The sequence below is a fragment of the Carettochelys insculpta genome, chromosome 1 (genome assembly GCF_033958435.1).
Source record: "Carettochelys insculpta isolate YL-2023 chromosome 1, ASM3395843v1, whole genome shotgun sequence".
Lineage (NCBI taxonomy): Eukaryota > Metazoa > Chordata > Testudines > Carettochelyidae > Carettochelys > Carettochelys insculpta.
The window spans coordinates 362,461,530-362,487,704 of record NC_134137.1 but is presented as its reverse complement, the minus strand read 5'-3'; the positions used below and the strand labels follow the sequence as shown (position 1 = coordinate 362,487,704).

At 42.0% G+C, this 26,175-nt stretch overlaps 1 long non-coding RNA gene across 1 annotated transcript in view; it reads left to right on the top strand.

The window, feature by feature from the left end:
- The window catches only part of LOC142007502 (uncharacterized), a 65,720-nt gene that overhangs the window by 23,515 nt on the left and 16,030 nt on the right, over positions 1 to 26,175 (top strand). Inside the window, exons 2-3 of the long non-coding RNA XR_012643957.1 lie at positions 11,460 to 11,523; positions 22,255 to 22,317. This is a non-coding gene — a long non-coding RNA (uncharacterized LOC142007502). The remainder of the gene's footprint in view (positions 1 to 11,459; positions 11,524 to 22,254; positions 22,318 to 26,175) is intronic.

Below are 26,175 nucleotides of genomic sequence, written 5' to 3'. Positions count from 1 at the left end.
TATAAAGGTGGAGTAGCGCCACTATTTTTTACTTTTTCTCAATTGAATGACTCTGTTTTTATAGCAACACAATTAAACACAGAATTTTCACCATTTCCTGTCAAGAGTAACACTATATGGCTGTGTCTACACTACAAAAAGAACTTTGAAGTTGCTTACTTCGAAGAAGTAAGCAACTTTGAAGTCAAGCATCTACACATACCTTACTTCAAAGTTAAACTTTGAAGTAGGACACTACTCCATTCCAGGATTTTGAAGTTGGGCTCCCTACTTCAAAGTTAACTTTGAAGTAGGGGAAAATGTATGTAGACTCTCTACTGGCTACTTCGAAGTAGTGCCTAACTTCAAAGTTAAATTTGAAGTTAGTTCCTAGTGTAGACACACCCTATTTGAGTGAATAGTAACAGAGAGGTAGCTATGTTAGTCTGTACTCCAGAAACAACTCCAACAACTTCTGCTACTATGGGTGGTATCAGATTAAAACAAAACAAAATAAAAACAAAAACAAAAACACTTTTAAGCCCAACCCAAGAATAGCTGAACAATAATTCTACTATTTACTGCCCTTATTAAGTTTAGGAGCCTGTAATTTCATGTGCCACTCCTACCTGAGACTCTCTATCCACAGACAGATTCCTAAGGGCCCATCTCACACTTTTACTTTCCCATAGCCTTCAACCTAAAACTCCAATTTAAAGAACCAATTTAAAGAACCAGTTTAAAGAATCTTACCCTGGATGCTCCTGACTTCATCAATTCAGAAGTTTCCTTCTGTGATTATTCATAAACAATTCTCTCACCATTGTTTTCCCATGTCTTTGAAGCTATACCATAGAAACTGATTTAATTCCTCAGCCTTACAATTTAGGCTGATCTTCAAAATAAGCATCCAAGCATGGGTACCAGGTTAAATATGGAAGTATAACATCTTAAGCCATTGAACTAGACTGTTTTATACTTTGATTACAGACAGAGTAGTCTGTAGCAATGTTCAGAATTCTATTTAAGAATGCTTTACTGGCCATGCTGGATGTTCTGGTGAATACTTCCATATACTGGAGTTTGGGAAAATTTTGTAAGAAGTGACTACCTCTTTCACTGCAGAGTCTGATGACAGCTGGGGAATCATACATATGCTATGTTACTCAGGAAAGGAGCTCTTACAGCTTGCCACAGCCTCCCCGCTTCCCACTAACAGAGGACAATAGACCAATACCCCAGGTCCTGGAGGAAACAATCCATTCTACCATTGAGATGAATTTTATAACTGTAGACACTGTAGCAGCAGGACAGGAAGTGGGAAGGAGGCTTGCAGCCTTGTGTGGCACTACATGTGTGTGTCCCGCCTTAATTTCCCCAGTTAAGGCAGCAGTAGGTTCATTTTCACAGCCCAGACAAGGAGACATCAACACACACACTGACATATTCTCTGTCTGACAAATAGAACGAACCTGTTTAATAAGATTTCAAGATAGGAACAATTACAATGCACAGTTCATAAGGTCCTCACATCAGAGCCTGGATTGAACTCCCAAACTAAAGTCTCTAGTTAGGCCACTCTCCTATACTGTGAGAGAAAAACAGCCAACTTCCACTACAGCCCACTTGACTTCTACGCCTCTCTCTGTTTCTCAGCATCCTGATGAAACAGACCAGACAGTCCAAGCTGCAGGCTCCAGTCTGACCCTATAAGGAGTAGTACAGTCAGAGAGGTAATTATACAGGAAGAGAATAAAAAACACTATTTGTTCAGTCCAGGCTGTAAGAGGTCACATGGTGAGTTACTGCAGCCATTTTGCTGTAGAGTGGGTGACATTTTTGATACTGGCTCCATGAGAGTACAGAAACTCTAAAGACATTTTTAATCTGCTTTAATAATTCTTAAGCTATGGGAAGAAGCACTGTAACTTATTAAATGGTTACCATCACCAAATGTCACGACTTCTTGTTGTATATATTTTAGCGTGTTTTGGAGTTTCATATTAGCCCTCTGACAGATCATAACAAGTTTAGACTTCTATCTATTTCAGGCTGTGCCTAAACTATAGCATAAAGTCACCTTTAAGGCACTTTGATCGATTTTACAGTGTGACTATCTTCATTACAAGTACTGTTAGGTTGATTGTAAACAGTACTAAGGTCAATTTTCCCACTGTGCCCTTTCCAGGCAGTGTAACCCCAAGTTCAAATTTAAGAGGTAGAGTTAATGCTAGTGTAGAAAAATAATTTCTTTAAATGGATTTATTGGCCTCCAGAAGTATCCCACAATGCTCCACAGGTGTCCGTTCTGGCTGCATTCACCTCCACTGCTCCCCAGGTGCAAAGGAAGTAGGCAACAGGAAGCCCAGGAATTTGAATTCATTTTTAATCTGACCACCATGGATAACACAACTCAAGCGCACACCTCAGGAGCGATTGCAACTAGCCATCATGAGTTCTAAGGGTTCTGGTTCTGATCAGAGTTCTCAGGGTCACAAAACAGCCTCAGCATAGAGCCATCGGGAGATCCAGGATCTCATGTCTGTGTGGGGTGATGAATCTGTGCTGAGCAGACTGTGAACCAGCAAAAGAAATGCAGATGTTTATGGGAAGATTTCCAAGAGCATGATGGAGAAAGGTTACACTAGAGGTGCTCAGCAATGCCAGGTGAAAATCAAGGAACTCAGGAAAAGTTATCAGAAAGTTAAAGAAGCCAACAGGCAATCTGAGACATCTCTCAAAACATGTCACTTTTATGAGCAGCTCAATGCGATTCTTGGGAAGGACTCAACCACAGTCGCCAAAAATTGCATGAACTCATCAGAAGACTGTGCTCAACTGTTCAGTGAGAGCCAAGAGGGTGAGGAGGAGGTGGAGGTCGATGTAGACAAGGATGCTTCCAGTCAGCAGATGCCCAAGGCAGCTGATACTGCCAGCCAAGAGCTCTTCTTCACCCTGGAGCCAGTCTCTTCATCAGCACCTGATGCTCCGGAGTCCAGCAATGATGGAGAAGGCTCTTCTGGTGAGTATATTTTTTTAAAATGCTACAAGTGGGTTGCAGCAGGGTTGGGTAAGAGGTTTACCTCCTTTGAGAATATTTTTTTTAATTGCTGGAAGTGGGTTGTGGGTTAGATGTGGTAGATCTATGCCCCTTAGAACAGCTGGCTAAAATTTCTGGGGATGGGGCACTTATCCTTTTTGGAGATCTCTGTAAAGGTGTCAGCCAGGTGGTCTTATTTTTCACACCAAGTTTTTGGGGAGGCTGGATTTAATCTGACTTCCACGATAGCACACTTTGCAATGCAAGGCAACCAGTAAGTAATCTGGCATCATGGCATTACACAGCATTCTGACAGATTTTGAACCCCTGTGCTCACACAGTACAGGTATATTTTCTTTTTCACAATCAGTTATTCTTAGGAGGTTGATGTCTCCTTGGAAACCTTCAAAAAGCACAAGAAGTTTCATTAAACTTTGTCCCCTTAACATTATAACACTGCTCCCTGGCATTTAAAGTTTCCAGGATTGTCCCATGCACCACATGGCTGGTGGGCTCTCTGTTCCCTTCGTCCCTGGCTGGCAGGCTCTCCTGGCTCTCTCCCCTCCCACCATGCTGCTGGAGGGCTCCCCAGATCCACCCACCCCACAACCACACAGCGGCAAAAGGATTCATGATGAGCAGACAAGTATTTTTTTCCATGCTTTACGTTTTACAAGGCTGCCCCTCCCCCATCTCACCATACAGCCAGTGGACTTTACTCCTTCCCACCACCAAGCAGCTGTTGGGCTGTGAAGACTGTGCCCCCCCCAACACCAGCATGTCCTGCATAGACTTTCCCTGTTTTAAATGGCTTTTTTCCTTCACAGAAGTTTGGAGGAGCCACCGAGAAAGGTTTTTTTTGCCATGCTTTACATTTTACAGGGCTTTGTTTCAAACACCGCCCCCCCAAGTCCCCCAACCCCTTGGCCATCAGGATCTTACCATGTCTGCAATTAAATGGTCTGGAGATCTAACAGCTTTTCTTCTGCTGTGGATGATTCATTGTCATCCTTAAGAGCCAAAAGTGGCCTTGGAAAACAAAAGTTGTAGTGTTTGTCAAACAGAGACACATTCATTGTATGGGTCACTGCGTTGTGTCACATTTAAAACCGGTGTCTAAATTTTGACCTTGTCTGTCTTCAACAGGCAGTGGTGGTAGGGGGAGGAGGGGGAGGAATACACAGTTGCTGTGTTGCACCACAGGAAAAGATGAAAACAGGACCTCCTCTTGTGACAGCTTCAACAGGCACAGAGGGAGCGAGCCCAAGTCTCTGCTGACAGAAAGTGGACCCAGCAGTGGTGGCAAAGTATGCTCCTGTGCAGGAACAAGGACTCTGCAGAGCTCCTGACTGCTGCCAAAGAGCTAACCAATATCCTGCTGTCCATGAATTGCAGAGCGAAACCCACCTCAGAACTCACAATTATGCGGCCTCCTCACCTTGTTGCCTGACCCTCCTTGATGTTGCCTGACCTCCCACCCCAAACTTGAGGGGGGTGGTCAAGGACAGTCTCTTGATCCATCCCCATGATCTCTCCACACTGCAAAAGGCTCACCTTCTACCACAGGGGACACCAGGATTCCCTTCTGTTTCCTATCCCTTAACTCCCCCAAATAAAAATAATGTTTTTGTGAAAACCACAGTATCATTTATTGGTTCACATTGGGTGGGGTGCATTTGGAGGTGATTTCATAAGGGTCAAGCACACATCATTGTTGGCAGGGGAGGGGCTTGCGGATTATATCACAATAGTTAAATGTAGCAGATTCATGTGGCTGTCTGCTCATTCATAAAGCTATTTTTCAAAGCTTCCCTGATTTTTGTTGCTTCTGCATGTGAATTGGTGGTTGACCTCACGTCTGGCTGTGGGCCACTTGTTTTCCAGTGGCAGGGTGGGTGGGGGCATTGCACTCTGGGATGATGAAATCAAACACCCACAAGCACCTGTGGTGTATTTTTTCCCATAACACACTGACACAAAAACCCAGAACGCAATGGGGCTGTGATAGATACGTACAATGCATTGCTGGTACAGTTGAACCAAGCTAATGCAATGGAGACACACTATGTCGACTTTCTGGACATTTGTGGACACTCATCTTTGACTTTATGAAATCTAGCAGTAAAAAGTTGACTTTGATAAATGCGACTTTATTAAGTATTATAGATATTGCCTTAGTGTGGCTTGGAGTTTCATATTAGCCCTCTGATTAGAAATGCCAAGATATAGACTTTTTCAGGACTGTGGATTTTTGGTCAAAATTTGCTCATAAACTGAGTTTTACCCATATCGTTCTATGAGGAGGGGCAGGATTTGCCACCCTGTAGAACAAGTAAAGATTCCCATCTCATAGCATAGTCCTCTTCAGATGTTGTACGGGTTCCTGAAAAGTTGCAAGGCAACCAGAAAGTGCTTGTGCATTCAAACCACTTCTTGGCTAGGAAGCCCCAAACCCTCAAAAAAGGGAAAGGGAACATGAAAATATTAATGCACTAATTATTCATAGGGGTTCTCTAAAAGGCTTGTGAGAAGTGTGTGTGGGAGGGAACATGTATATGTTTAACATAGACCTTCCCCCACACACCCTATCCTCCAGTGAAGGAGAAAGAAATCTACTTCACAAATTACCCTTTGTGTGCATATAGCTCAGAGGGATGGTTCATAGATTTAGGATGAGAAAGATCCATTACATTACCTAGCCACAACTCCTACATAATGTCAGCAACAGAATTTGATAATGCACCACAGTATTTTTCTGCAACCAAACTTAATTTCCCTCCAAAAATGCTCTGAACTTCCCAATGACAATCTGAGGAGGACAAGAGGCACAGGAGGAAGGGCAGATTGGTTTCCAGTCATGATTAATAGCCTCCTGCCACACCTGGAAAGATCTGTCCTCACTGTAAAAGAACTAGTGATTCAAGGATAAGCCTTATCCATCACCTGAGGACCCACAACTCCCCTGGAAGAGGACCATACTCGCAATGAGCAATCATCGTCACTGATAAGTAATTATGGACTTCATGCAAATATCTGAGTGTGGAAATAATAGAGTCAAAACACTAGTTGGGCCACATAGGAACCAGCTGGAGTTCCCTGAATAACAGTGAGCTATCAAAACAAAAAAGCTGTCCAGTAGCACTTTAAAGACTAGTAGTAGTAGTAGCAGCATCCTTCAGTCTACGTAGACTATGGATTGCACCCTTCGTAGTTCCTTTTGGCATCCTCATTTGCAGCGTTGGCTATGACTGTGAAGACCCACACAAGAGTGACGGTCCTTGCTGCATCTGTTGCATATGTAATGGGTGTCTGGCAGGTCCTTGCTGTGCTTTCTGTGGGCTTGCTTCTCCTTTGCTAGCTGTCTGATCCTCAACTCACCCTTCTGAAGGCCCTTGTATAGTTCCTGCCTCCATCTGCTGCGATCGTCTGCCAGCTCCTCCCAGCTGTCTGGCTTGATGTCTACTTCCCTGAGGTCTCTCTTGCAAACATCTTTGTAGCGCAGCTGGGGGCATCCGGGAGGTCTTTTGCCAGAGGCTAGCTCGCCATACAGGATGTCTTTTGGGATCCTTTCATCATTCATCCTGTGGACGTGGCCAAGCCAGCGGAGCCGCCGCTGCCTGAGGAGGGTGTGCATAATTGGGATTCCAGCTTGCTCAAGGACAGTAGTGTTGGACACTCTGTCCTTCCATGATATTCCAAGGATGCGCCTGAGGCAGCGCAAGTGGAAGACATTCAGCCTCTTTTCCTGGCGGGTGTACAGAGTCCAAATCTTGCTGACGTAAAGGAGGGAGCTGAGGATGCAGGCTCTGTAGACTTGCATTTTGGTGTGAGTGTACAGCTTGCTGTTATTCCACACTCTGTCGCTGAGTCTGGACAGAGTTGTAGCTGCTTTACCGATCCTCCTATTTAGCTCAGTCTCCAATGACAGGGTGTCAGTGATGGTGGACCCAAGGTAAACGAACTCGTGGACGACCTCTAACGTATAGTTGTCAATGCTGATTGATGGAGAAACAGCAACGTCCTGAGCGAGTACATTTGTCTTCTTTAGGCTGATGGAAAGCCCAAAGTCCACCGATCCAGCAGCTTCTGAAGCTGGTCTTCTGTGTGTGACACGACAGCAGCGTCATCTGCGAACAGCATATCTCTGATGAGGACTTCCTGCACCTTAGATTTAGCTTTCAGCCTTGCAAGATTAAACAGTTTCCCATCAGATCTTGTGTGCAAAAAGATGCCCTCTGTTGAACATCCAAAGGTGTGTTTAAGGAGGAGTGCGAAGAAGATCCCGAACAGTGACAGAACAAGGACGCATCCATCGTGCATTATTCAGCATCAGGAGTGGAAAGCATCGGATAATGTGCCATCGTATTGGACGGTTCCTCTCATGTCTTCGTGGAAAGACTGGATCATCTTGAGTAACCGTGGCGGACATCCTATCTTGTGGACCAAGATGTGGGTCTGTCCCAGGAAAGCTCACCAGCTAATAAATTATTCTGTTTGTCTTTAAATGGCTACAGGACTGCTTTTTTGTTTTGGTAGTATATAGACTAACCCAGCTATCTCTCTGTTACTTTTCAACAGTGAGCTATGTTCTTCAGTTTGGGGCATTTATAGATTCAGTGCTAGTTCAGAAAGCTCTTCGTATTCAGCAAGATCCATCAGATGTGCAGGCTAAATAAGTAAATCCTGAACTGGGACAAAACTGAATACACTAAGAGATAATATATACAGTGAAAAGTTACATTCCCAAATATCAAGTAGTTCTGCACATAAAAAACAATTTACAAAAAAAAAAAAAAGATCAGATTTAAAAGGCAAAATTGTTCAGAAAGCTTTATTACCAACATAAGTTATTATGGAATTAATCCATTATATTTTTGCATCAGCTCAGTCTGCTAAAGGAAACCAGTGTCTTATCGAAATCAGATTGAGAAGTGCAAATCAAGAATCCCTTATGGAGTGCAAAGCACACTTCAAACAGCCAGCCATATGGACTATGTTACAGCCTGGAGATGATTTCCCTTGAACCATAAACTTAGCCAACAGAGCGCGGAAGATTCTTCATTTGATATTGTGTCTTCAAGAAAAAAAATAATGCCTTGAATAAATAAACAAATTTACTTATAAGCCCAGGCTCTAAACCTTCTCCCAAATTCCACTTTTCCATTCTGCAAAATTTTCTTTTGAAACAAGTTTAAGAGATAACATACACATTTATTGATATTATGGTGTTTTAAAAGACAAGTCTGTCCAGTCAGAGACACGGCAGGTAATACCAGAGATGTTATATTCTCAGTCCACACCTAACCAATATGCAGATAGGGCCGAATTGCTCGATTTTATGATTAATGGGCAGTAAAACTTTATGGATCACTCTGTTTATGTAGCCTTGTAAATCAGAATTTTATTTGAAAACCACTGTGCGCACAACAAACTATTTCACAGATAATTCTCACATACAATTGTCCCCAGTAAGTGTTATTTATTATGTTTGAATTATACTAGCAGCTGGAACTGAGTGGGCTCATTCCTATGAGAGGAGGGGTGATGGTGTGAATAAAATACTGAGATGAAACTCAGGAAATCTTAGTTTGGTTCCTCACTCTGTCCCAGACTTCCTGTGTGAATTTGGGCATATCGCTTAGTCTGTATGCACCTCCAAATTCCATCTGTAAAATGAACATTCTACTGTACTTCCTTCCTCTCACTTTTTCTTTGACTTGTCCAGTTGCATTGTGAGGTCTTCAGGCACAGATTGTCCTTTAGCGTGGAAACAGAGTAAACTTTGCTAAACTTAAAATAAGAGGCCCACTATGATAGAGGAGCAAATGTCCCATTTGCCCCCCACCCATGCTATTTAAAGGTCCCCTACTTACTGTCAGATAGGCCAGAATATGAATCTTATGTATAATCTTTATACTTTATATACATTCTAAATCACAACAGCATACTGACATGGTAGCCAAATTTTACCATTTCAAACTCTTGAAATCCAGGGTTTTCAGGAATTTAGCTAGCCCCTTGCCTCCTGAAAGATTTTTGTTTTCAAATAGCAACAACGAAAGGAACTTAAAATACACATTTGTCCACATTAATGGGGCCTTGGAATACATACGGACTTAAAATCTCACTCCATAATTTTACAGGTCCATAGAGGAGTCTGTGTTTGACTTTTATACATTTTTCTACATGTTTTACAAATAGATGACATTTATTTACCTAATGTGAAGTATTTTATCATGTACAAGGGTTTTTTAAAGGTTTTTTGGTTTTGCACCAGCAACTTGCCAGCAGATATAAGTGCAGATATAATTCTGTGCTCACAATTAGTGATAAATAATTAAAATGGTAAAATGATAAAAACCATTGCACCAACAAAAGAAAATGGCAAAAGCAAAACCAGAGGCTTTGTTAAATTAGTTCTGAAATCCAGGTCTGGTGATATTTTTATCTTATTTTGTTTACTGAAGTAGTAGTATGTGTACGCCAGTAGTACCTAAAGCCCCAGCTCAGAATTCCATTGTGCCAGGAGTTGTACAAACATATATGAAAAAAAGGTCTCCAAACCAAAAACTCAAAATATAGAGTGAAAGGGGAACACAGAAAATGATTTGCCCAAGGTCACTCAGCAGGTTAGTGGCAGAGCTAGCAATAAAATCCACATTTCAATAGTCCCATTACAGAGCCCTATTTACTGACACTTTGTTTACTGATACAAGTACTGAACACACTTAATTCCATCCATGCAATATTGGGCATAAATTGGTGATTAGCACTGATTTGTTACTCGTATTAACTTTTCTACTTAGCAATTGCCTTTCATCTCTAAGGCTAAAATAATGATCCAGAATTAAATCAATTTTTTTAACAGCGCCTTAGCTTTTCAAAATGTTTCACCAAATACACTTAACAAGGTACAAATCCCAGATGGACTGGCCTCCCTGTCGTTCCTCCTCATGCTTGTCTGCCCACAAACAGCTGGAGGAGAAACTCCTGTTCAACTTGTTTGATTTGCATTGGTTGGAGCCCTGTTTCCTTTCCTGGGAAAGCAGTCATAGATTGGAGCTGAGAATGAAGTAGGAAAATGGGGCAGTGCGAATGATGATTGAGTGTTTATATTATTCACACATTTAAGAATGAGCCAGGTTCACAGGTGTTCAAATTCAGCTGAACTGATCCACCCAACTCATCAGAAGAGCAATTTCAATTGTAATTAAGAGTATAATCTGGTGACATAATGTATGAGTAGAATCACAGATAGGAGTTATCCCAAAGCTCCCAAGTGGGGAAGATAATCTTCAATTTCAATAGACTAACGTACTCTTTTGTCAGATCAGTCTTGCATCTTGACAGCAGTTTTAACAGAAATGTTTCATAGAATCATAAGGCTGGAAGAGGGCTCAGGAGGGCATCTAGTTCAGCCCTCTACCTACAGAAGGAGCAACCCGAACTAAATAATCCCAGCCAGGACTTTGTTAAGCAGGAACATAAAACCCTCTAATGATGGAGATTCTACCACCTCTCGAGGTAACTCATTTTAGAGGTTCACCACTCTCCTGGTGAAGTAGTTTTACCAAATATCCAACCTACACGTCCCCCTCTGTAACATGAGACCATTGCTCCTTTTTCTGCTATCTGTCACTTCTGAGAGCAAGTATCAGAGGGGTAGCAAAGTTAGTGTGTATCTTCAAGAAGAACAAAAAGTCCCGTGAAACCTTATAGACTAACAGATATTTTGGATCATAAGCTTTCATGGGCAAAGACCCACTTTGTCTGAACAACCTCTGTCCTCTTTTGAACCTCCCTCCAGGTAGTTAAAGTCTACTATCAAATAACCACTCACTCTTCTGCAAACTAAACAAGCTCAAATCCTTAAGCCTCCCTTTCTAGGTCGTGCCCCATCCCCCCTAACCATTTTCATTGCCCTCTGCCGGACCCTCTCCAATGCATCCACATTCTTTCTGTAGTGGAGGGCCCCATATTGGACACAGTACTCCAGATGTGCCTTCACCAGTGTCGAGTAAAAGAAAACTTCTCTAGTTCTGCTGGAAATGCTCCTCCTAATGCACTTCTAGAACTCTCTAGTTCTCTTGGAAATGCTCCTCCCGATGCACTCTAATGAGCCATTAGCCTTCTTGGCTAAAAGGACATTCTGTTGACTCACAGAACAGAAGATATCAGAGGTAGCCATGTTAGTCTGTATCTTGGAGAACAAGAAGTCCTGTAGCACCTTATAGACTAACAGATATTTTGGAGCATAAGCTTTTGTGGGCAAAGACCTGCTTCATGCATCTGATGAAGCGGGTCTTTGCCCATGAAAGCTTATGCTCCAAAATATCTGTTAGTCTATAAGGTGACACAGGACTTCTTGTTGTAAAGCAGAAGGTGTGTCAGGAGCAGGATATTCATACTTCAATAAACTGATCTTGGTTTTTTCTTTCAGAATTCCTTCACCAGAAGATCAAGCACATTATGGACTCCAGCTAATTAATTCTCCCAACATCCATGTGAGTCAGGTCCAAACAATTACACTTGTTTTACAGATGCACAAAGAGGGGAAGTTAAATCATTGCTCAAAGTCACGCAGCATAACAGGGGCAGAGATGAAAACAGAAGCCACTGCTTCTAACTCTAACTCATGCATCCTATAGCAATATAGTAACAAGGCAGTAGAGTCCTTTTAACGACTAATCACCAATTGTGCTCATTTTATTCCATATATGTCTACAGAAAACTGTTGACAAAACAAAGCCATGTAGATGCTCCAGAGGCCCTCTGTCAACAGACAGGACTTCTGGTTTACTGGGCAGCTAGAATGCTGTATGTGATGGGGTTCAGGGGTCCCCCTGCACTGCACCCCGTCCGCTGGTAGGAGTGACTTTCACTCAGCAGGTACAACAGGAGGTTTATTAGGCAACAGATGCCCAGTTTCTCACAGAAGTGTCAGTACAGCAGTCAGAGATAGCCCTTCAAACCCGTCCTGGGGAGAATACCCCGAGGGGTGCCCCTCTGGGGTGTAGCTTTCCCCCCTCCTCAGGCTGGCTGCCTTCCAGCTCTCTCTTCCCCTAGCCTCTAAATGCCGTTCCCCAATTCAAAAAACCCAGCTTGTCTCCTCCCTCCTCTTTGTTCAGGGCAGAGGTGTTACCTGCCAGTTGTAGCCCCAGGGTCACCCTTAGCCACTGGGAGCTGCTCTGCTTGCCTCTCACATCCAGCCTGGCTTGCACACGCACTCCCCCCACTCCATCACACTGTAGTGCAGACATAGCCAACATGGATAAACCACTCTAGCAGAGCAAGTTCCAAAACTCAATTTATGCAGTATGCAAAACTTACCAGGCCTGTATACATATGCATCTACACACAACTTGCTCTGTCAACAGAGAACTGCCAGACTGCACTGCCCTCTGTTGCCAGGAAGCAGAATGGCAGCTCTGCAAAGAGGGCTGGCTGGCAACCGGAAGTCCTTTCTGTGAACAGAAGTGTCTACACGACACTTCTGTCGACAGAACTATGTCCAGAGATTGTTATGCCTCATATTTTTGAGGGATAATACTGCTGAGGAAAATGCAGAGTTCTGACGAGAATGTGTCAACAGAATGCTTTAAGTGTGTAGACCCTCCGTGAGTTATGTTGACAGAAGGCCCCTTCTGTCAACACAACTCTGTAGTGTAGACCCAGCCAACTGTCAAGAGACGTGTCTACATTGCACTTCTGTCGATAGTACTCTATAGCCAGATTGTTATGCCTGAAATTTTTGAGGGATAATACTGTTGAGGCAAATGCACAGTTCCATTGAGACTCTGTCAACAAAATGCTTTTCGTGTGTCAACAAAACTCTGTAGTGTAGACCCAGCTGGAGAGGCACAGTTCTGCTGGCAGATGTGCTGGGTTGTGTTGACAAAGCACATTTTGCGTGTAGACACTCCGTGGGTTTTTCCAACAAAAGCCCTCTTTTGTTGGAAAAAACCCTCTTGTGTAGACATAGTCATTATGTTTATTGAACGAGACGAATATCATTTTCAAACCACTGTCTCATATTTTCCTAGTCAAATACTGAACTCAGGACGTAACTACATTTATAGTACTGCAGCAGTGTAGCTACTCTGGTACAGCTGTGCTACTGCTGAATACACTGAACTCAGGACTTATCTACATTTATAGTACTGCAGCAGTGTAGCTACTCTGGTACTACTGAATATACTGAACTCAGGACTTATCTACATTTATAGTACTGCAGCAGTGTAGCTACTCTGGTACAGCTGTGCTACTGCATTACCTAGTGAAGACACCACCCATGTGGACATGAGACCTTCTTCCATAAGCATAGGTATTCCATCTTTCTGAGAGGTGGGACCCATGTCACAGGCAGAAGCTCCCCATCAACACAGCACTGTCTATACAAGGGGTTACATTGATATAGGTACATTGCCCAGTGACGTTTCACACATTCCTGAGTAATGCAGTTATAGTGACATAAATTTGCAGGGTAGACCAGAGCTCCATGGAGTAAAAGAGAACGCTCCCCTTTGACTCCAATGGACATTCATTTGAAGTTAATATTCTTAAAAAAATTAGCAACTAGCTGAAGAAGTAGAACTGATAGACCTGTAAGTTCTAAAGTTTTACATTGTTCTATTTTGAGTGTTGGGGCAGTGGTGGGGTGAGGAGGGTTGCACATAATTCTACCTTTGTAAATTCAACTTTCATTAAAAAGAGATTGTCCTACAGTACCTGTATGATGTGAATTGAAATTTATTTTTTGTTTTTACATTGCAAATATTTGCAATATAAATATAACGAGCACTGTACACTTAGCATTCTACCTTGTTATTGAAATCAGTATATTTAAAAATGGAGAATAAAACATCAAAACTATTAAAAAATAAATGGTATTATATTATTGTTTACCAGGGCAATTAGTCATGTAATTAAACAAGATTATTTTATTAACTTGACAGCCACATTTAGAGTATTTAACAACATTCCTACCATTTTTATTCATTGAAAAGGAATGGTAATTTTTTATAAACATATATCTCCAGGGGAGGAACTTCAGTAAAACAATTGACAGATTTACAAACAATAATCACAGTAGATGTAAGTTACAAGCCAAAGAGCTGGAAAAAGCTTTTGTCCCTCTGCTCTCTGATTTGCTCACCTTGATTATATTTTTCTGATTTGTCAACCTTGATTACTATGTTTGGTTATCTGTGGCTGAAATATTGAGTCTGTTCTGGTATGGCTATGATCTGAAGAAGTGGGTCTGTCCCACGAAAGCTCATCGCATAATAAATTATTTTGTCGGTCTTTACAGTGCTCTTGGACTGCTTTTTTGTTTTAATAGTATATAGACTAGCACGGCTATCTCCCTGTTACTATTTAATGTAAGTGAACTTTTAAAAGACTAACATAACACTTCTTTCACCATCTCATTTTTTGGTCTTCCTGCCACAGGCCTCCCTTCCAGTCCATTGAATTAATTTACCTTACGCCTTTTTTGACGTACAGACACTATTGCAGTATAGCTTAGAAATTGCAGCCATGCCTTGGAAGCCCAAAGCATAGACTCCTGTAGGAACCCCATCTCCCCAAGTGACAGTAACTAAGTCAATAAAGTCATTCTTCTGTTGGCCTAGATGGGTCTGCACAGGGAATTAGTTTGGCATAAGTAGGGTGGTTAGGAGTGTGGATTATTCACACATCTAAGAGCTATAAGCTATGTTACACTAAGTTTTACTGTAGGTAAGGCCTTAGATGATATGGTTCAAATTCAGAGGCAGTAGAAGGAGTCAAAAGTTTCACTGTTTAAGGACTAAGAAGCTGCCTGATTTTCGGAGTGGCTGATCCACATAGTGCCTATCAGCTTCCGTAGACGTTTAACCACCTCTACATAGTCTATCAAACAGCCACATTGGATCATAATGATTTTGAGCCAATGCCTGGACCAAATTCTGTCTGGTGACCTGGAGTTTAATGGCTGTTGTATCCAATTATCCATCCACAAATGTATCCCATTTCTTCTTGGCTTCGGCTTTATTTCTTTGATTTTTCATTCAAAATCATTTGTCAGGACTCTTACAATAGCAGTGAGAGACTAGTGCTAAACCTCTTCAACTCTACCAGCATAAATTCAAATATAATTAACTGTAAAGTGAAGTTAGAGTGTCACTTAGTTATAATGAGATGGTGAGACATGGAATACCTAGAGCATGGTAATGTATTTAAATTCCAAGAATCATTAGTAAATGAACATTCATGGAGTTTATACATTCATTAACCCTGTATTTATGGATTAGTACTACATTTAAACAGTGATTTAGGATTTGTCTCTTTAAAACCCGTGAGATTATGTATCAAGTTACAAGTATGGCAGTGACTGTGCTAATGAGATGAAGCAGCATTACAGTGTGAATATGCTACCAACAGTGTTAAATTTCTGACTATGCCCTGCGTGAGAAAGGGCATTTTTTGTCCTATTTGGCTCATCTTCATGAGTCTTAGGCTATATCTAAACTACAGCAATCTGTCAACAGATGTCACTGTTGGAAGATATCTTCCAACAAAACTTCTGTTGACAGGTTGTGGCCAGACATCAAAGCAGATTGAAAAAACAATCAGCTTTGTCAACAGAGTGGTCGGGTAGTCTGGCCACTCTCTTAAGAGAATGGTCAACCAGAAGCCCAGTAGACAGGGCTGCCGAGTGACCTGGAAGCCCTTCCTGTTGACAGAGGGCCTCCTGGAGCATCCGCACAGCCTTTTTTTGTCAACAGATTATGTTGAGAAAGGCATTATGCCTCATGGGGGAGCAGTAGAAGTTGTCAACAAAAGTGCCATGTTCTGTCAATTTACTGTTGACAGAACGCATTTTTAGTGTGGCTGCTCCATGAGTTTTGTTGACAAAACTCTCTAGTGTAGACATAGCTTTAGAATGTTTAAAATGATGAGCAACTGATACAACATAATCATGAAGAAACCTGAAGTATACAGTTGGAAGTGAGTGCCTATGTAATGAAGAGAAAGCTTTGTGTGTTCCCTCACAGCCACTTACCTTCTTTGACCTAAAAAGTATTCTGATGTCTCTATCTGACTGTGCTTGTTAAAACACCCTTCAGTATCCCAGGTATTTAAATATACATAAATGTTTTTGGTGTTTTTTTATATTTTGTAACAAACAAAAGCAGTTTGGAAAAAAAAGTGAGAGTCACAATCTTTATTATGTGCAAATCTCTATGGAAAACTGCCCTTGTACTGTAAGAAAGAGTGTTAAGCTTTACTTTGGAACCCAAAGGCCAAAATAGGACAGGTTTAGTCTCCTCCTGTCTCTCTCACTTCTTGAGCCAAGCAAATGTCTTTTCCAAAGCCACCATCACAGCCTCTAGTTAGTGTCATAGGAATGTTCTGTTATTTCATTTCATTCTAGTGGGGTTAAGGGATTTTCTCTTTTTATTTATGACTGTCATTTTTATGCTTTAGACTCAGAAGTGCTCTCTGACTATGGAGCCATTCACACAATCTGAAAGTTTCAGATGATTTACTGTGGCTAAACAGAGTTTCTTTCACAAAGGTATGAGGAATTACATGCTCGACTCCTCTTTCATGGCTTATGGGCCAAATCCACCCTCATTTACACTTTCAGTAGTAATAAATAACCTCCCCTGGGACCACTGATGTGTTCTGGTTGCTTGATGGATAAGCAAGCAGGGATTTTTCACCATCACTCCCACAACTATTCTGCTCTCCTGACTGCTAACCTATGGTGGCTGAGAATCTCAGATCACCTCTAAACTGGTGTCAGTTTAAATGCTACTAGTTTTCATGCTGTATTAACGGCAGAAGAACAACATCCCTCCTCACCTTTCTGCCATTTAGCATGTTAACAGGGAATCTGAAGATAGAAAATATGATCGGGGGGGGGGGGGGACTTTTGTTTGATAGCAACAACCAAAAAGAGAAAAGTAATGTGTAGTGTGCAGTGTGTCCCAAGCCCTGCTGTCCAAGGAAAGAATGACATTTCTCTGCTTGCCTATATCATCTTCTAGCAAAATACCCCATCTCAGTTCTGCCTGTTCATTCCAAACCATTTTAAAATTCCTGATGCCCTGGAAGACTTACAGAAAGGTAAGAAATAAGAATGGTGGAGGGAAGTGGACATGGAGGGAAAGTGTGGGGCATCAAGAGAAGAATGGATGACAATGGTATGGGAAGAGGGAGGTGGGAGACATGCAAAACCAAGTTCAGAGAAAAGGGGGCACACAAAGAAAAGGGGATAGGAGAGAAGTGGAACAGCTCACAGAGCTCCTGGCAAAGGCGGAAAGGGCAGAGACATGGGGGCTTACAGAAACGAGAGCATGTGTGGCTCTCTAGTCACACAAAACATTCAGACTGTCTCGTGGATGATCTCCATTCCCAGTCATAACTACATGGACCCATTTCCCATCACATTCATCATCACTGTATTACTGAGACAACTACTTCAGCTGTTTACATACAAAGTTTGAGTACAACAGAAATATTTCATGTGTTTTGAGTTCTCTGTTGAGATTTAGCAGGCAAAAAGTGAAAAAAGAACAATTAATCTGTGCAGAGCTTTCCAGCCAGTCAGGGCATCAGTCCACAGAGCACAGTTCAAATGCCATTGGTCTTAATCGTTCAAACATAAGACTGGGTGGTAGCAAGGGGAGACCTAACTTTTACTCCCAATCAACCAGAAATCACTATGTAGCAAATAACTTCATACTCCAGGTCAGATACACCTCCTTTTTAGGACAAGATTAACACAGGGGCTTTAGAGGCTGCAATTCCAGGACCTGGGATTAGTGGGACCCTGCAAAAAATAAATCATGGACAGTAATCATGATCAACAGGTTGGTGACCAACAGGTCACTCTCCAAGCTGCTAGAAGTCCAATAGTGCAGCAGAGTGCAATCAAGTTGCCTACATGCTAGGGCCCATGCCTCTCCTGGAAGATACCAACTGATTGCACTGTGGCCCCAAACAGGCATGGGGGCAAAGTGGCTGGGCATGCTGCCCTCACCCTCAGCATTGTCTCTGAAGCTCCTGGCCAATGGGAGTTGTGGAGATGACACTTGTGTGCACAGGTAGTGTATCAAGACGTGCTGTCTTCCACATCCAGAGGCTGCAGAAATGCATCAGTAGCCAGCTGCTTCCAGGAACAGTATGAGGTCATGGCATATAAACAACCTGTCATGAGGATCCTCCTCTGGTATACAGGGACCTCACAAAAACTACCAGCCCCGGTCCCACAGGAACATTAATCCAGCCCTGCTCTTCATTCTCCAGTCATGGATTCTTAGTCACCAGGACCACTGTGATTGTCTACTCCATCAGTTCTCAGAGTCTTTTTTTTCCACAGACCACTTGGAAACTGCTGAGAGTTTTGGGGCACCACTTACTCACCTTTCCAAATGTTGTCTGGACCATTAGCTTACCACTGTAAAGTGCTTTGGATAAAAGTGCTGTAAAAACTTTTATCATTAACCCTTTTTGTTTTACAAATAAAAGCATCCCACTTATATTAATACCAGGAAGGGTGTCTCACCTGACACTGCAGCTGCAGCTGGGGAGGGCTGTCTCTCCATGGCAGCTGCAGTTCTGGGGCTCAGAAAGTTGCCTATTTCTCTGGTTGCTGTAGCCCCACAAGTCCCAAAATTTCCCTCACCTCCTTTTCTTACCTCACTGCTCCTCCACCTACCACCTAACTCCCCCAACTTACCCCACTGCGAACTCATCCCACTGTCACTCCCAACTATCTCCTCGTTCTCCTCAGCCACTACATCACACTACATATGAGAGTCCAGGCACCTGCCTAGTGGAACCATGCCTGCAAGTTACTAATTAGGCAGGTAGCCCTTCATTTGCTTGTGCGTGGCTACCCAGCTGTGCACCTTACAGGGAACACTGCAACATCCACTAATGTCCAGAGGGAAAGGGGCCACTAGTCACAGGAACCAGTGAGTCAAGAGTGCAGGAAGGCTCCCAGCTGCTGCGGACACTACAGCTGCAGTGGTGGCCTCCAGAGTTCTGGGTCTTTTAAATCACTGTTGCAGTGTTGAACTGTGCACTCTGGGAGGCTCGGAAGGATGGCTGCTCTACCCTCACCCCTTCCACCAGAGGGCCCGACCTTTCCAGGAGCACCATTCCCATGGACATGGCCCATCTGTCGGTCCCCTGCTATCTTCAGACTTCCAGAATGGAGGTCACGGACCACTGGTGATCCATGGCCCACAGTTTGACACTCTCTGGTGTAGTCTGACCTCTGGTAGAATGAATGTCACAGCACTTACCTGAAATAATTCTCATTCAAACTAAAGCCTTCTTTTAGAAAAGCAGCCAATCCTCATTTAAAAATTCCTAGAGATGGAAAACTCAACACCATATGGCTACTATTTACCTCCCTAGGGCTGGGTCTACACATTCCCCTTCCTTTCAAAATGAGCATATTAATGAGCAGGTTCGAAATAAGCTAATAAGGTGCTGCAATGAATATGCAGCAACTCATTAGCATAATGGTGGCCACGGCAATACGAAAGTGTGGCTTTTCGAATCGCATGCTGCTCGTGGAAACGGGACCTTCCGAAAGGACCCCGCCAGTTTTTGAAAGCCCTTCTTCCTATCTGGTGATCGGAAGAAGGGCTTTCGGAAACTATGGGGGGTCCTTTTGGAAGGTCCCGTCTCCACAGGTGGTGCGTGATTCGAAAAGCCACACTTTCGAATCGCCACAGCCCCCATTATGCTAATGAGGCACTGCATAGTCATTGCAGTGCCTCATTAGCATATTTTGAACCTGCTCATTAACATGCCCCTTTCGAAAGGAAGGGGAACATGTAGACCCAGCCTAGGTCCAGAAGTGGTCTGAGGATGAAAGTTTCTTGTATATCACTTCAAACTCTTAGGCACTAGATGAGTGATACAGGGTATTAATAATTGATATGCTTCATTTAAAAGACAAAATATACAAGAAATGGTCTCTAATGAAGTAAATACTATAAATAAATTGACAAGGAGAAAAAACATTGATTTGGGAATTTTAGAAAAACCAGATACATTTTGTGCTCTAAGAAGCTAAAAGAAACAAAGGCAAGCTATGTGTGATGGACCTCAGTCAGAGACGTGGCCCTATTTCTAGTGATAATAAAGTCGTTGAGGTGTCTGTATCAGAAACAGAGTGCCCACAAAACAATATTCTGATAATTACAGCAATGGTCTCTTGGTGAGTTTAGATGTTTTTGCTACTCAGTCAAATGTGTGAAATTCTGGTTCCCAAAGATGACCTTTCATGGTTAAAACCAAAAATGAATAATATTCAGATGTATTTGATTATCTCTGATTTACCACATAGAGCATATGAATGCATGGCGAAAATGAGATAAAGCATCTGGGTAACATTTCCGCAGAGCACCGACCTCTGCTCAAATTTAGTTCTTTAAGCACACACAGCTCACGGTGGTGGGTTTTAAATATATTTACAAACTACAATGGGAAGTCCTAATGCACAGAGAATGTTTTTTAAAAAAATACCTCTGAACAAAACAGTAAATTATTTTCTTTGAAGAAAAACTCTTCCTGCAATAATTGCAGTAAAATAAGGTTATTTACTGATTGCAAACCATTTCTTGTATTTTATGTTGTATCAAGAAAGTTCTGTGTAGAAAATGTATGTGACCATCTGAAAATTAAATCAGACTAATGATTTGAGTTTCTTATGAAGGTGTGAAATCTAGGACTGAATGTAATCACATCAAGCCCACAGGTCCCACTGAGCCAGCACGTGTTTCAGGAGGACACTACACCACAACTGAGAGACTCCAACACATCCTTAAACAAACTGTTCAAGTGGTTAAAGGAGGTTACATTATACCTACACCTAAGCAAACAAAATGTCATCTGCCCAGGGCACGGTTTCCAACCCCTCAGTAAATTCATGAGTAGTCTGTAAAAAAGAGCTAAATTTGGAACTGTCCATAAAAATCGATTAAAAAAAAACCCACACATTTAAATATCAGTAAAAAGCCACAGTTTAGCAGTGGAGCTGAGATGCCCTTCCCCCTTGGTTTCGGGGTGAGTGCTGCACTCCAAGATAGCTCCAGGGAATCTATAATTCCAAGGGGAGGGTCAGAGAGGAGATTTCTCCTGATGGGGGTTCCCTCACCCCTGCTGCTGCCTGAAGGTGCTGCTTTTCTCTGCCTCCAGCTTAAACTCTTCTTTAGCATCACTAGTGTCAGCGCAGTAACTGCTTTTGGTGGGTGCATGGGCAGCACACTCCCCTGCCGAGCTCCCCAAGTCTGTGGGTGGTTGGCAAAGGGATATAGCAGGCATCCCACAGGCTCCACAGTGGGGAAGTCACAACAGGGGTGTCACTGGTGATGGTCTCCAGTTCCAGCTGGGCAAGTGGCTCCTGGGGGCCCCTCCCAGGGGGAGAGGAGAGCCCAGATGGGGGATGGTTTGGGTGGACTGAGACTGGAACAGGATTGTCAAGTATTGGAGGGGTAGCCGTGTTAGTCTGGATCTGTAACAGCAACGAAGGGTCCTGTGGCACCTTATAGACTAACAGAAAAGTTTTGAGCATGAGCTTTCGTGCGCACAGAATCACTTCATCAGATGCTGGTCTTGGAAATCTGCAGGGCCAGGTATAAATAAGCCAGAGCAAGGGTGGGGATAACAAGGTTAGCTCAGTCAGCAAGGGTGAGGCTTACTACCAGCAGTTGATCTGGAGGTGTGAACACCAAGGGAGGGGAAGCTGCTTCTGTATGTAGCCAGCCATTCGCAGTCTTTGTTTAAGCCTGAGCTGAGGTCATCGAATTTGCAGATGAATTGTAGCTCAGAAATTTCTCTTTGGAGTCTGGTTCTGAAATTTTTTTGCTGTAGGATAGCTACTTTTAAGTCTGCTACTGTGTAGCCTGGGAGATTGAAGTGCTCTCCTACGGGTAAAAAAATGTTCTATCAACATTACCCTGTCGATAGTAGTTTCTATCGACAGATGCTTCTAGTGTTGACATAGCCAAGGTTGCAAAGTTGTAGAGAAGTTAGGAAATTACAAAACTAAGTGAGCCAGTGCAACATTAATTCAGACCCCTGTTGCACACACATTATGATGCAGCATTTTCCCATTTAGGTTCCTTCCTCATTAAAAGGCTAGGATGTGCCTTCTCTGGGAATGAATCGAGGTTGTATGTTGAAGGAGACTTTTGTGTGTAAGATCATTCTTCTTTTTGTTGCAGATACTGGGAGATGTGCAATGAAAGAAACCGGGAATGGCAGGAAGATAAAGGAAGATATCCTGGGTAAGGCGTTGTGTTGCTGTCCTGGAAAATGGTATTTCTGGCTCTGCCACAGAGTCCTATATGATCCTAGTCAAGTCACTTAAACAATATCGAACAATCACTAATTCTCTGATCCCATTTTTCTTGTGCACTTGACACTTTTTAGGTCTGATTTACAAAGGTAAAGAACAATTAAGTCAATGGAAGTTGTGGTTTGAGTCTATAAAGCCTTATATAATGCTAATTAATCTGAAGAATCTGGTCTTAAGACTCTCCAATCAGCCAACCAAAAATCAGTGCATATTTCTGGCTTTAACATGTCTGTGCCTCAGCTCCCCATCTGGAAAAAGGGACAATCCCTGCATCTCACTGGGGTTTTGTGAAAATTTCCGTGAAGCAGTCAGATGTTATGGCAAGAAGCGCCTTAGAAAAACCCATGAAAAATAGATAATTCTGATCTTTTTTTTTTGAAAACAAGTCTTCAGTTGTGTGAAAGAAATAGAGTCACACCATGAGCAATGAAGAGAAAGTAAAATACAGTGTAGTTGCTCATTAAGCTCTGATCTACACTACAGACCTATACTGTTGTAGCTATATCACTCAGGAGTGTGAAAAATCCAAACCCCTGAGTGACACATATACACATTGCTAAGACCCCCACCTCCCTTGAAGATAGCACTAGGACACCAGGAGAACTTCTTCCCCAATAAAGCTAGATCCTGTCATAGAAGTGGATTAACTACACTGATGGGAGAGTTCTCTCCTATCTGCTCAGAAAGTATTTATTAAAGCACTACAGGACCACAGCTGCACTTTTGCAACTTTTTAAACTGTAAGTTTTCTATAATATAGAATACTAGAATGTGAAGGTGGCGTTAGAACCTGGATTGCAAAGAATGTGCACAAGGGGACTGAAATGAGGTTGCACAAGTAACCTTAGTTCTGGCATCTCTAGCTTTTGAATGACACTACTACTTTAACAATCTAGTTTTAAAATCACTTTTGTGTGTGTAATGAAAGAGCATATATGTCACACAGTTAGAGTGGGAAATGACTCAAGTATCACGAAGCACAGGAGGAAAGAAGTTCACTCTTAAATTGCTCTGAATTAAGGGCAGTTTGTGGAGTCCCAGATTTTCAGTGGGCTGAAAATTACAGTCAGTCACTCAGAATCCTCACGTCTTCAGGAAGTGAGGCGGAGAAGCCAACCCATGAATACTATGTTAAAAGGGGCCTTTTATAAAAAGAATAGAGCCTGACCTCATTAGTGCTCTATTTTAGGCAGCAGGCCTTGAACTCCCATTCAGATTGAGACAACTGGAGTATCCCAGACAATCCACACACAATATGAGAGAAGCAAAGTTTATCTTTCCCAGAAACAAGAAGAATTAAAATGCTGATAACTCATTTCTGTTCCTAAGATTGCAGCAAGAACAGGAAAGGGCAGGAATGGTGGCTGCAGAAACAGCTTAATGTTCTCATTCTAATCTGAAGATTATCACTGTGTCCCTTCACAGATCTCATTCAGTGTGGGCCAAATATTTCCAATAGGGTAACAACCCCAGATACACTTGTAGCCATCAGGATACCATTATCAAGCCTTTAATTAATAACCTGATATTAGTGAAATACATGAAGGATGGAAAGCAAAGTCTAATCAGAGAACAAAAAGAGACTACATTTTTATGCAGCTTGTTTTTTAATGGAGTAATTGAAAAAAGATGTGACGTTCTCTAGCTTAGATAGTAGATACAAAAGGCAACTTTCTACAGGTGGTGAACAATGGATTGGCACAATAGAAAACTGAGATGTACAGTGTCAAGTAGTGAGTTCTCCTTCTCATTGTCCATGACAGCAAGTTTTTTCATGGAATGAGGATAAGGGATAGAAGAAACGTATTGAACTTCTAAATAATGCTTCCCATCATGACAAGTTTGGCTGAAACCTTCCAAATCATGGTGTTTAAGGATCTGTGGAGAAGACAGTTTGCTATCCCGTGAGTGCCAGGGCATATGTCTGGAGGACTCTTCTTATCCCTCATGCCCCATACAGTTTTGGTTCAAAAGTACTCATCTTCCCATTGGCTACTTACTACTTACATGTGGGGAGACTCATTATTGGCCTAGCAGTATAAGCTTTACATGCATGTCTGCCAGTCCTGAAGGGAAGCATAGTACATGGTCTGGCTGGTCTCTGGGTCTCACCCTTTGTCTATGTTGGCACCACCCACTGCATATCTAAGTGCCCTCTGCCCTCAGATCCACATGCAAAAAACAGCAGAACCCTGGACCCAGGGACTTACACCTGAGGGGCATTTGTGGGTTCCAAAGGGCATGGAAAGCATTTAGCAACCCACTTTTCCACATCCCATGCAAGGGCTCTACAGCTCATGGTTTCCCTCAGCACAGAGATGGCCAGACTCATTTCCTGAGTAAATTAAGTGGAAACATTAGCGAAGGGGATGGTCAGATTTCATAGGTGTTTCCTCAACAACAAAGGCACTTACTGTGCTGGAGAAGTAGTCCTGCGGTTCAAGTCTATGGTTTTCAAATAAGAGCGAAATAAGAACAGTAACAGTTATCAAAAGAGTTGAGTGAGAAAACAAAGGTTGCCTTCTTGTTTCTTTATTCTTTATTTTATTTTTTTTTTTAGTTCCTGAAACCTGATTTATGGCCATGTTTCATGTGTTTAATCTTGTAAAAAACAAATTTTTACTAGAAAGGGCTCTATGCAGTCAACACTATATCCAAAGCCAACAGCTCCTTTTGATTACACTATACCATTGCCTGTCTACCATATAATATGTTGCATGAAACTATCAGACTGTATCCTCCAACATTTATTTTAAAACTGCGAACATTTAGCATCAAAATGTGCATACAAGTGTGAGGATTGATTCCTGACATAAAGCTGAAGGTTGCTGGCAAGTACAATTTATAGCAGCAATCTCACAATGGGAGCTTTTTCAACCAACTCTTAAGAACTAGCATTCCTTATATAGCCAAGTGGAGGGGTGTATTTTTTCCCCAAGAAGATAGGGAAATATGTGTGTCAGGGCCACGTGAAAAGAAAAACTGCATCAGCTTCTAAATACCTATTGAAATAATCAACAAGACAGCACTTCTGAATGTTAATTTCTGAATTCATAAGTTAGAATGCTGTCATTCACTCCTCTGCAGGATCACAGATAATGTGTGTATGTTTCTGTCAAATGACTGAAGCTTCTAGTTCAGTGGCCATTAAATTAGGTGTCTCAAAAAGGCAAAGATTTTCAAAATCTCTTTTGCACCTTTAAAATCAGGGCCCTTACCTTTGGTAGCTAATAGAATGTATTTAAAAGTCCAGCTTAAGGCTCCGATTCAAAAATGTTTAGGCTTTAAGTGAAAAAACTCCATGTCAAATGACAGAACATTTTACAACATTAAACAGACATCCTGAACATAATTTTTACAGGAACCTTGCTTTGTAAAAAAGTAAATCTATTAAGACAAGAGACATATAATTTTCCAAAGTGCATATGTCCGTTTTTCAAAAGTGACTTAATCTACATCTCTTTAAGTAATTTCAATTATATTTAGGCTGAGTGTGTGTTCACTTCTGATAAATAAAGTTTCAGCTCCTAAGTCAGCTAATGGCAGATTTACAAAAGTTTGTGTAAAGCTGTCCATAGTTGGTTTCCAGGGTGATTTTCAGAAACACTTAAGCATCTTAGGCACCTAACTCACATAAGTGCTTTTGAAAATCCCAATAGGCTCTTGTTGGCATTCTTAGGCACCCAAATATTTTTACAAATTTAATAGAACTGTTGACTAACTTCAGTTAACTCATGTGATTAACTCAAAAAATTAACTGTGGTTAAAAAATTATTTATGGTTAATT